The sequence below is a fragment of the Bison bison genome, unplaced genomic scaffold (assembly GCF_000754665.1).
Source record: "Bison bison bison isolate TAMUID 2011002044 unplaced genomic scaffold, Bison_UMD1.0 scf7180017864461, whole genome shotgun sequence".
Classification (NCBI taxonomy): Eukaryota; Metazoa; Chordata; class Mammalia; order Artiodactyla; family Bovidae; genus Bison; species Bison bison.
In genome coordinates, this window is record NW_011495023.1 from 16,270,472 (window position 1) to 16,282,772 (window position 12,301).

Genomic DNA, 12,301 nt, shown 5'->3' on the forward strand with positions numbered 1-12,301 from the left:
ACATTGAGAAATTCCTTAATGCAAACATAAAGTATTCAAACTTTGATTAAGGATGGAATGTTTGTTTCACTGTGTACTTTTTAAGAATGTTTCCAGACAGCTTCATCTTTTTCCTTCTTATATCCATTAGGTTCTACATATGTATCAATCTATTTTTGGTATAATTGTCCATCAACCTCCCAGTAAATATAATTCACAACCTCCAGGAAAACCTGTTAATGTAGACAATGGTAAATAAAAAACATGCCTGCAGTCAGCTTTGGTGAAGATGGAGATAGGCTACCTGTATGTCCCACCAGACACAGCCACAACACCTGGGAGAATGCATGGAGGGGCAGTGTGAAGACTCTGGAAGGTGAACCAGAGCAGGCAGAGGAAGAAGCGGGGGCCACTGAGCTGGTAGTGATTCCACCCACCGCAACCTGGGTTCAGGGCGGTTCAAAAGCTGGATGTGGACACTGAAGCATGGAAGCAGCATGCTAGAAAAGCCCTCCAGTTTAGGGAGAAGGAAAGGGAGAAATATGCATTTTTCCATCTTTCATTTTGGGTCCAGCCCCCAGGTCATCCCATAGTGGGAGAGACCATGCTGAAATTAGGGGCCCCCAGGTACGTAAAAGCCAAGGGAGGGGCACCTTCTCCTCCAGCTGAAGGAGCAGAGCCTGAAGAGGGTGGTACATGTGTCCACTGAACTTCTTCCTGCAGCTCTTCTCACAATCATAGTTGTAGGAAGTATGCATAAGGTACGGCAGTAAAGTCCCAGGATTTTGGACAGAAGACTGAACAGGAGAGTCCTGAGGAGCTGGAAATACTGAGGAGACCACTGAGCGGGAGGAGCATGGGGAAGCAACTGCACAGAGCTGTCTGTGGACCCCTGGGTGCATCCCAAGTGTCCCTCATGTGGTTCTGATCACAGACTCTGAGAATTGAAGAGTCGGATAAGATCATTACTCCGCATGGTACAGATCTGAAGAGCACTGCAAAGGCTTGAAAATGCAACTTATATTGGGACTACAACCCACAAAAAGCTGGTTGGAACTGACAGCTTGATACACTGAATTGCCTGCTAAACCAGAAGTACAAAAATTCTCCACAGGATTTAAATAACAACAAGGGTCATAAGATAATACTCAAAAGTGTCCAGGATACAATCCAAAATTACTTGGCATGCAAAGAACCAAGAAAACCACAGCTTCTGTGGGAAAATGTGGCAACACTGAGATAACACAGGTGTTGAAATTACAGGACAGCTTTTATAAAGGTTCTCCAAGAAGTTAAGGGTGAACATTCCTGAAAGGAGTAGAAGGAAAGTCTCAGCAAACTTGCATCAGCAAATAGAAACTATAAAAAAAGAATCAAAATACAACTTTAGAAGAATACAATAACAAAAAATTTAAAAACCCACTTGATATGCTCAATAGCAAAATAGAGATGAAAGAGGATAGTGAACTTGATGACAGATCAATGAAAATTTTCTAGTCTGAAAAGCAGAGTAAATGACTAAGAGAGTCTTAGATACACAGGATAATACGGAAGTATCTTTCATGTCACTGAAGTCACAGAAAGAGAAGAGAATGATATAGAAAAAAAAAATTTTGAAAAAATTATGTCTAAAAACTTCCCAAATTTAACAGAAGACACAAATTAATAGGTTCAGAGGTTAACTGAATCTCACAGGGTAAAGCCCTCCAAACCTAGGCCCATATCATCAAACTAACTCTGAAAGCAAAACAAAAACAAAAACAAACAACAAAAAAACCCAAAACTTGAAAAGAGTAAGAGAAAATGTAATATAAGGGAACAATGATTGAAATGACAGTAAGTTTATCATTAGGAATTTAGGATTCCATAAGGAAATGGAATGTTTTAAAGTGCTAAAAGAAAATAAAAGTCTCTCAACCCTAAATTTTACATTCAGTGAAAACATACTTCAGAACTGGAGGTAAAAGAAAGATATTAGTAGATAAAAGAGAGCTAGCAGAGTTCATGGCCAGGAGACCTATCTAAAAGAATTGCTACAGGAAGATCTTCAGAAAGAAGGGGAAATGATATTAGAGGGAAACTTGAAATGTGAGGAATGAAGGAGAATATAAGAAATGACAACTACATATACAACTACAATATACAGGAAGGGGGGGCAATGGCATCCATGTGGGTGCAAGGTTTCTGTATTTCACTTGGGGTAGTAAAATATTGATTCTAAGTAGACTGTGCAAAGTATGTAACATTCAAATCTATAGAGCAACTACTAAAAACATCAGTACAAAGAGATACAGTCAAAAATGAAATAAATAAGTGAAAATGGAATACTAAGCCATATTCAAATGGTCCAAAAAAGACAGGAAAAGAATAGAAAAATGAAAAAAAAGAAAAACAAATAATATACAATTATAAACCTAAATCCAAATACCAAAAGTTATATTAAATATAAATGGTCTAAACAAGCCAATTAAGAGACAGATTTTAAAAACCAAGCTCCATCTATAGCTCTCTACAAATAAGTCATTTCAAATATAATGATATAGGTATGTTAAAAGTTAAAGGGTAGAAAAAGATATACCATGCAAACATTAATGAAAAGGAAATAGGGTGATTATTTTAACATTAAAGTAGACTTTAGAGCTAAGAAAATTACCAGAGATATAGAGAAACATTATAATGATAAGTCCATTCACCAAGAAGATATAACCATCTTAAATATGTGTGAAACTAGCAAAGCTTCAAATCAAGAGACTGAGAGAACAGAAAGCAGATCTATGATTGTAACTGGAGACTTCAATACTCCTCCTCACATTAACTGACAGAACAAGCAGAGAAAAAGTCAGCAACAATATAAAGAACCAGGCAGCATTCACAACCACTAGAACCAACTGACATTTATAGAACATTCAACCTGGTACTTTTTAAAAGCACATAAAAGATTCAGGAAGACAGATCACATCCAGGATCATACAACTAAACTTAACAAATTAAATATAATTTAAAGTACTGAGTTGGCCAAAACAACACACTTTTTGGCCAGCCTAGTATGTTTTCTTAGCATAATGAATATAAACTAGATATGTAGGAGAAAGAGGAAAAAGTTTCTGAACACTTTGGAAATTAACACACTTCTAAGGAATCCATGGGTCAAAGAGAAAAATGAAAACCAAAATATCAACATTTGTGGAATGTACCAAAAACACTGCTTAAAGGGTAATTTACATTATTAAATGCCTATGTTATAAAATAAGGACTCAAATAAAAACTCTGTGCTACCATGGCAAACAGGAGGAGAAGAGGAGAAAAATAAATTCAGAAGTATTAAGAACAGAAATCAATAAAAGTGAAAAATAATAGAGAAAATGGTAAAAAGTTCTTTGAAAAGACCAAAACAGCTCTCTCTCTCTCTCTCTCTCTCTCTTGTTCCCCCTGCTCCCTCTTATGCCCACGTTCTAGGCTGCCATGCCCTGCTCTCAAGAGGCACAAGTCGTCTCCCCCAGCAAGCGGGCCTGGGCCACAGAGGCAGGCGATATGCATCTCCGCTTTGCCCGGCTCTCGGAGCATGCCACAGCCCCAACCAAGGGGGTCCGTGCGCGCTGTGGGCTACGACCTGTACAGTACCTATGATTACCCAGTACCACGATGGAAACAGTGCTTGTGAAAACTGACATTCAGATAGCCCTTCCTTCTGGGTGCTATGGAAGAGTGGCTCCTCGTTCTGGCTTGGCAGCAGAACCCTTCATAGATGTAGGAGCTGGTGTCATAGATGAAGATTATAGAGGGAATGTTGGTGTTGCCCTGTTTAATTTTGGCAAAGAGAAGTTTGAAGTCAAAAGTTTGAATTGCACAGCTCATTTATGAACGGATATTTTACCCAGAAATAGAGGAAGTTCAAGTTTTAGATGACACTGAAAGGGGTTCAAGAGGCTTTGGTTCCACTGGAAGTAATTAAAACGTATGCCAAGAACAGGATATGAGAATGTACTTTTTTCTTGAAAATAAAGACTTTGCTTAAAAAAAAAAAAACAAAAGACCAAAAACAATGACAGACATTAAGAAAGACTGACAAAAAATGAGGGAGGCTATAAATTTCTAGTATCAGGAATGAAAAGGGGATCACTGCAGAGCCAGAAGATATTAAAAGGGCTATGAGTTCAAGAAGTAAACATTAAGATATACATTTCTGACTCTTAAAAGAAAAGCTTATTCATGTTTTTTTTTAATGGAAGTATTAAATTAAGGTATTAAATTGCCATGGATTTCACATATGAATGGTGTTTAAAAATGTCATTTTTAATGTGCTAGAAATTAGGTTGTTTGTAATTACACTTAAATGAAAAGTTTTATATGTCCATTATGAAATCTGTGAGGCAGTTCATAACCAGTTTATAAAATATAAATTTGGAGGATAACAACAGTAGTTAGGGTAGTTGTGAAGATAAAATCACTACAGTATGTGCTTAGTATTGTACCAGACACTCAGTACGTGCTATGTAATTGTGAGCTATTTTCCTTAAAGCAGTCTGGTAAGGTTAACATCTCTTAACAGACATGAATTTGAAAACTTTTAAATGGACTATATCCTCAAAAACTAGAAACTACTGCAAGTCATCCAAGACCAAATGGCTAATCTGAATATTCCTATAATTGTTTTAAAAATTTAATTTGTAGTTTAAAATCTTCTCCCCCAAGTAATAGAAATTCTAGGTCCACATGGTTTCCACTTTAAGTTTTACCAGACATTTACTAAACAGCATTAAATTTAAATAATATTTTAAGAAAACAGAAGAGAAAGGAAGACTTTCCTATTAATTTTATGAGGCCCATATTACCTTGATACCAAAACCATGTTACAATATTACAAAAAACAAACCAACCAACCTATAGACCAGTATCTCTCATGAACACTGGCACAAAACTCTTCAACAAAAAATTACCAAGTCATATTCAGCAATATATGAAAACACAATGACTCAGAGGGGCTTTCCAGATAATCTAAAGCTAGTTCAATATTGGAAAGTCCATTAATGCATTTCACTGTGTTAACAGGCTGAAGAAGCAAAACCACATGATCATATCAACTGACACAGAAAAAGCATTGAAAAAATCTGACATCTATTCATGATGAAAACTCTCAACAAACTAGAAATGAGAATAGTTTCATAAAGAACATCTACAATAAATCCACAGTTAACATTATACTTTAAAGCAAAAGACCACATACTTTCCCTCTAAGATTGGGAAAATGTCCACTCTCACCACTCCTGGCATTTTCTAATAAAAAGAAATAAATGGTATACAGACTAGAAAGGAAGAAAAACTACCCCAATTTGAAAAGAAGACTGTCTACATAGAAATCTTAAGAATCTCCAAAGACTGTTTAGAACTAGCAAGTCTGCAGGATACAAGGGCAACAAACAAAAATCAATCATATTGCCCAATCATGTAACCCTAATGAGAATGAACAAATGGAAACTTAAAAATAAAATATTCACAATAGTTTTTCCCTTCAAAAATGAAAGAAAGAGGTTTAAGTCTCTCAAAACATGTTAATGATCTGCATTTTGAAACTATAAAATGCTAATGTAAGAAATCAAAGAATACCTATACAGATTAAAAAACAACAACATTCAAAATCAGTTGCATTTCTATATAGTGAAACCATATGAAATAGAAATAAATAAATAGATGAAATCTTATTTACAATAGCATCAAAACTAACAAAATACTTATGAATAAATTTAACCAAGGAAATAAAAGCACTAAATGCTGTGAGGCAATTTTCCTGCAATTAAAAAATAAATTAAAACACAATTTCATTAAAAAGCTGTAAAACACTGATGAAAGAAATTGAAAACACAAATAAGTGGAAAGATATCTTGTGTTCATGAACTAGAAGAATTAATACTGTTAAATATCCATACTACCCAGAGCTATTTGTAGATTCAATGCAATCCCCATCTAAATTCCAATAACATTTTTTACAGAAACAGAAAATAAATGATAAATGCTAAAATTTATGTGAAATTACAAAAGATCCTGACTAGCCAAAACAATCTTGAGTAATAAGAACAAAGCTGGAGGTATCACACTTCCTGATTTCAAACTGTACTATAAAACTATAGTAATAAAAACATGTGGTACTGGCATTGAAAACACAGACTAATGGAAAAGAATCAAAGGCCCGGAAATAAACCCATGTAATTACTGAAGTCAACTAATACTTGACAAGGGAGCCAAGGAAGCTCAATAGGCAAAAGGTGGTCTCTTCAATCGACGGTGTTGGAAAAACTGGACAGTCACATGTAGAAGAATGAAGCTAGACTCCTGTCTCGTATCACTATCAAACATTAACTTGAAACAGGTTAAAGACTTCAATGTGAGGCATGAAACCATAAAAATCCTGGAAGAAGACACAGGGGAAAAAACTCCCTGACATTGATCGTGGCAGTGATTTTCTAGATATGATACCAAAGCACAAGTAAAAAAATAAATAAAGGCATACATCAAACTGAAAAAGCTTCTGCACAGCAAAAGAAATGATCAACAAAATGAAAAGGCAAACTGTGTGGCAGAAGAAAGCATCTGCAAAGCATACAAGTGAAAAGGGGTTAATATTCAACATGCATAGGGAACTTCTACAACTTGATAGTAAAAAAGCAAGTAATGATTTTAAAATGGGCAAAGGACCTGAATGAGCTTCCCTGGTGGCTCAGTGGTAAAGAATCCACCTGCCAGTGTGGGAGACGTGGGTTTGATCCCTCGGTCAGGAAGATTCCCTGAGGAGGAGATGGCAACCCACTTCAGTATTCTTGCCTTGGAAATCCCATGGACAGAAGAGCCTGGAAGGCTACAGTTCATGGGGTCGCAGAGAGTCAGACATGACTTAGTGACTGAGCACACACACAACGGACCTGAATAGACTGTTGTGTTTTTTTTTTTTTTCAGAAGACATACAAATGGCAAAGAAATACACATGAGAAGGTGTTCAAAATCACTTCTCATCAGGGAAATGCAAATCAAAACCATAATGAGATGCCACTTCACACCTGTTAGAATGGTTGTCATCAAACGGACAAGGTGTTGGTGATGTGGAGAAAAGGGAACCCCTGGTGCACTGTTTGGAATGTAACCTGGGGCAGCTACTAGGAAAAATAGTATGGAGGTGCCCCAAGAAAATTAAAAACAGAACTACCATGTGATCCAGAAATTCTACTTCTGAGTATGTATCTGAAGGAAAAGAAACTACTACCTCAAGAAATATCTGTACTCCTATGTTCACTGAAGCACTATTTATAATGTCAAGGCATGGTGTCAGCATGACCTGATGCAAGTGGCATTAACCTTCATCACCTGGTTAAGATGCTGTCAGGTTTCTTTACACCAGTTATTATGCCTTTCTTTATAATTATCTGGTGGGAAAATACTTTGAGATTATGCACGTATCTTTTTTCTCATGTTACCGGCACCCACTAACTTTAGCACCCATTGACGGCTCTTGCCCACAACAATTACCAAGGTGTTTGCCTAATGGTGATTTTCCACTCCCCTGATTATTTCTTAATTTACAACTAGAATTATACTATAAGGAAGAGCTTTCCCTTCTCCTCCATGTATTTAAGTATTTATATCCATATGGATGCATTGATATTTATTTCACTTCATAGATTATAATCCAATACTACCATTTTTTTTTTGCTGCCAAAATTGTTCTAGATTTGGCCATGGGGAGTCCTTTAAGTTAGCTCTTGTGTCTCTTGATATGCCTTCATAAATTTTTTTTAGCCCTTTCTTACTCATGTTCCAGGCTTATCTTACATTTACTCTCCCTTGGTTCCAGAATCAGTCATTTCTGCAAGGAGCCTTGCCACAGTCGTTCCCCAGATCTGGGCACTGGATATGCTTACTGCTACTGTCTGTCACTGCCGCCCTGCCTTCTCAGCAGACAGAGCTGGGAGACACGTATGTGCACTAACAGCTGCACGTAGGCGTGTGTACTTTTTTATTTGTCTTCATAGACATTAAGAACCATGAGGTCACACGAATACCTCTGATTCCAATCAGACACCACAGGGTTTATCCCAGCCTCCTTTCTTCCCCTTTCTCACTGCTGACAGTGAGAAACCTGGGTCTCCTTATCCTCAACATATTTACTTATTTGTTCAATTTCAGAGTATACTATATACATAAAGTAGTTTCAAAATTATGGAGTCTTCTGTGAGTAGCATTTTTATTAGGGAAAACGGGGACAGGAATGGGTGTGTGACACTTGTCTGAGTGTGTCTTTCTGAACCTTTACAGACAGAACAATCCACCTCCTCCCCCAAATAAATCACCCAGCAGACAGAATACAAAATGAAATACAGACATTAGCAAGGGAACCTAGCTGTATTACAAATGAATTACATGACACACTGAAGGGGGTGGGGAAGACAAGAACCTAAGTAACTTGGAAATCAATACTTGGAACATGAGCTGTAGAGCTGACTACACAGGAGCTGTACACACTGCTCTCCAGGCACACGTCTGATTGGCTGGGATTTTTCAGGAGGGCAGTGGGCACAGCTGAGGTTCCCACTGTAGGTAGAGCCCAGACTCCTCCCCCTGGGCCACTTCATAATGCTTAGGCGTTTAGAGTCACTCAAATGTTAGTGCTGCACATTTAGTGCAAATGGAGTTGGATCCCGTTATGAGCAGAGCTAAAATAAGACCTCTGCGGTCATTCGGCCCAGTTTTTCCATCTTATAGATGCAAAAGTGACGCTCAGGGGACACAGCAGTACAAAGAAGACGAGAAGCCGCATGGTGAGCTTTTCCATATCACATACCACCTTTGGTTGAAAAAGGTTCCAAAGGGTAGGTCAGGCTAAATCTTGAGACAAGGATAATTTGGTTCAATACTGAGTTATTTAGTGACGGAGGCATTCTTTGCATAGATTGTTTACTGTATTTTATTACAGTGTTAGTTGCTTAATTGTGTCCAACTCTTTGCGACCACATGGACTGTGGCCCACCAGGCTCCCCTGTTCATGGAATTCTCCAGGCAAGAATACTGAAGTGGGTTGCCATTCCCTTCTCCAGGAGATCTTCCTGACCCGGGGATCAAACCTGGGTCTCCTGCATTGCAGGTGGATTCTTTACTGTCTCAGCCACAATTTTATTATAACTTATATTCAAAAAAGCTTTATTGCTATAACTGTAAGATCAGACTTTTATATGTTTTTACCTTAAAGAAGTTTTCATTGACTTGGCATTTTTGTCAACATGTGCATTTCTATAGAGGTCAAAAATTTTCAAGTCTGAAAAACGGTTAAATCACTCTTACTTGGGATCATTTTAAGGCATTAAGAAATAGCCAGTCTATTAAATGATATTGTATACCATTGGATTAGTTTCATGTAATTTTTAAAAGCTAAAAGAATAAAAGGTCTATGAACAGGTGTCCTGAAAGAGCACACATATTTAAAAACGTTTAACTGACACAAGCATGAGAGTTTCTGGCTGAACCACAAGCTCTTGTCAGATAAGTATGATATGCTGGAACACTGCCAACTTACACTATATTTCCTACCAAAAAAAAAGTGAAGTTTATAAGTCTTTTAAGACAACAGGACTTAATGAATCTAGAAATCTCATCCTTAGATGTGAACATGTCTTAGTTTATTTAGTTTTATAATGAAAATATTTCTTCTCTTTAATCCTTCTAAGAACTTGATCCTAACTTGAGACTTCATTCACAGGTAAGATTTTAAAAGGCATTTATGGCATAATTAACATTTTGGTAGCATATTTTCCCAGTACACTTAAGACTGACGATTTGTAGTCTGGTTGCAAATCTGTACCAGTTTCATGTGCTGATCTCTGCCACAGCTGAATGTCATTGCCTGCTTTCTTTACCGTTCCCCTTTTTTTAGTCTTTAAGGAAACCAATTGGCATAGACAGTGTGGCTCCTGTAGCTTTCCTTCTTTGGTTTTTTGTTTGTTTTACCTTGGGTAGTGGTCGATTAATAGGATGCACCAAAAAGTAAAGAACACGGAGCAGCAGTGGAGCCAGGTCTCCCAAAAGAACAGAAGCTAAGGGGACCAGGCAGGGGGCCATCTGCCCCTGGGTGCCTGCTCCTCTGGTCACAACTCAAGTGCTCTGTTTCTGCTCCAGGAGCAGGCTGGTTTGGTCAACCAGGTCCAATGTGACAGATAATTTTTCAAATTCAGCCACAAGGACCATCCTGAAGAGTCATAAAACAATTCAAGGGTAGAAGTGCTCTGGATCTGAGGCTTCATTACATAAAACTTCAGTGGAATGCATGATTAAAGGCCGGTTAATTGTAACCGACTGAATGAACCATTAAAAGTTACTAACCTGGGTATTCATGAAGTTAAATTAATTTACAGAGGATTCTGAACCAACAGTCCAGCAAAAAGTCTGGGCTGCCTTGCATCCCTGGGCAGGGCTGCAAATCAGCTGTGCATCTTTTTGCAGATGAAATTTTAAACTCCCACTGTTTACCAGAGGAATGGTTTTACGTTTACTGGCTTGTTCCACTGGTCAGGCAAGACTGTTCTGAACACAGTATGACACACATAAACCTTATGTACTTACTTAACTAGGTGAGGTAAAGCCCAGAACTAGAACTTTATGTAGTTTGTTTATGAAATCAATGTATCTTCAAATTGAGGGCTTATTTTTCAGAGCAGTTTTAATTAGTTTTCACTATCTTCATAGCATGTTCTCTAAACAATGCACACTAAACAACTGGGGCTCAAATGAACCAACAGTTATGTTCAGGTAGGAATTAATGTGCAACTCTTAATCCCCTATGACTTGGGTAGCAAATTTATCACAAGATTTGGTCAAATACAACTTGAGGGAGCTTATACACAATACAAATTAGAAAGTATTGACGTTTGCTCCATTTCATTCATTTTATCGACCCCTACTCATGTTTTCCACTTTGTCATCACACATAATTGAGAAAATCTGGGAAAAAAAGGATATGCACGTGGCCATATGTTCACTCTCATCATTGTGCTTTCTTCCTTCCTGATGGCCCAAGATTTCTTTTCTGTCATTTCCTTTTTATTGAGAGGCTGCTTTCAGACATTCGTTTAGGGAAGGTGTGCTGGGGACAAACCCCCTCCGTATTCCTTCATTTGATTTCTTCTTCATCTTTGAAAGATCTCTTCTCAGGATACAGAATCCCAGGGCTGACATTTTTTTTTTTAATGCAGGAGAAATATACTACTACTCAACTTCTACTGTAAGGCTGGCAGCCCTGAGAACTCCTTTTTTAATGTAGCATGTATTCCTGCTTCCACAGGAATGAGGAGAAGACACTTCCACGTGCAAGACAATTCTTTTCTTTAGCATTTGAGGTCTCCTGTTTCCGGCTGGCTCCGTGATTTCCTATGAGAAATTTTTGGCACTTAAACTGTTTCCCCCTAAAGGTATATGTACCTCCCTTCTCTGCTTTCAGGATTCTTTCTTTGGCTTTAGTTTGCTTATGATACACCGTGACCTGGGTCTCCTTGGATTTATCCTGTTTGGGATGCAGGATCCTGTCTTTTTGCTGCATTTGGGAAAATTTCAGCCATTATTTCTTGGAATAAGTTTTCAGGCTCATCTTGTTCTCCTGGAATTTTGATGACAGGCACATGGCACCCAGAGGAGTGGCTCAGGCTCAGCTCCATTCTGCAGTCTGGCTCTGTTGTTCACACGGGCTCACGCAGGCTCCAGTCCCACTGCCACATCACTGATTCCTCCTGTGTCCTCCCACATGGCTATGGAGTCTGTGCGCTGAGGCTCTGTATGTTTCAGTTCTAAACTTTCCATTTCTTTGTGAAGACTGTGTCTTTTCATTTGAAGCATGCCCACGATTGGGAGCTGAAGCACTTTTATCATGACACTCAGTGTCAGGTAATTCTAGCATCTCTGTCGCCTCAGTGCTGGTGTTTGTTGACTGTCTTTTCTACTTCAGTTGAAATTTTCCAATGAGTGAGTTTTGAATGACACTTGGGGCTTCCGTGGTGGCTCAGACAGTAAAGCATTTGCCTGCAATACAGGAGACCTGGGTTCAATCCCTGGGTTGGGAAGATCCCCTGGAGAAGGAAATGGCAATCCACTCCAGTACTCTTGCCTGGAAAATTCCACAGACTGAGGAGCCTGGCAGGCTATAGTCCATGGGGTCACAAAGAGTTGGACACGACTGAGCAACTTCACTTTCACTGGGACATTCAGTTATTCTGTTGGCAGACAGAGACCCTGGATCTCCTGTGGGAAGGTGTTCAGCGTCTCATTCCAGGCTATGGCGGGCAGGGCTGGGCTC

The 12,301-nt window shown here is 38.4% G+C and overlaps 1 protein-coding gene and 1 pseudogene across 1 annotated transcript in view; one reads left to right on the plus strand and one right to left on the minus strand.

Moving 5' to 3' along the window:
- Positions 1–12,301, minus strand: part of ZEB1 (zinc finger E-box binding homeobox 1) — a 198,039-nt gene that overhangs the window by 38,366 nt on the left and 147,372 nt on the right.
- LOC105003060 lies at positions 3,396–5,611 on the plus strand (annotated as a pseudogene).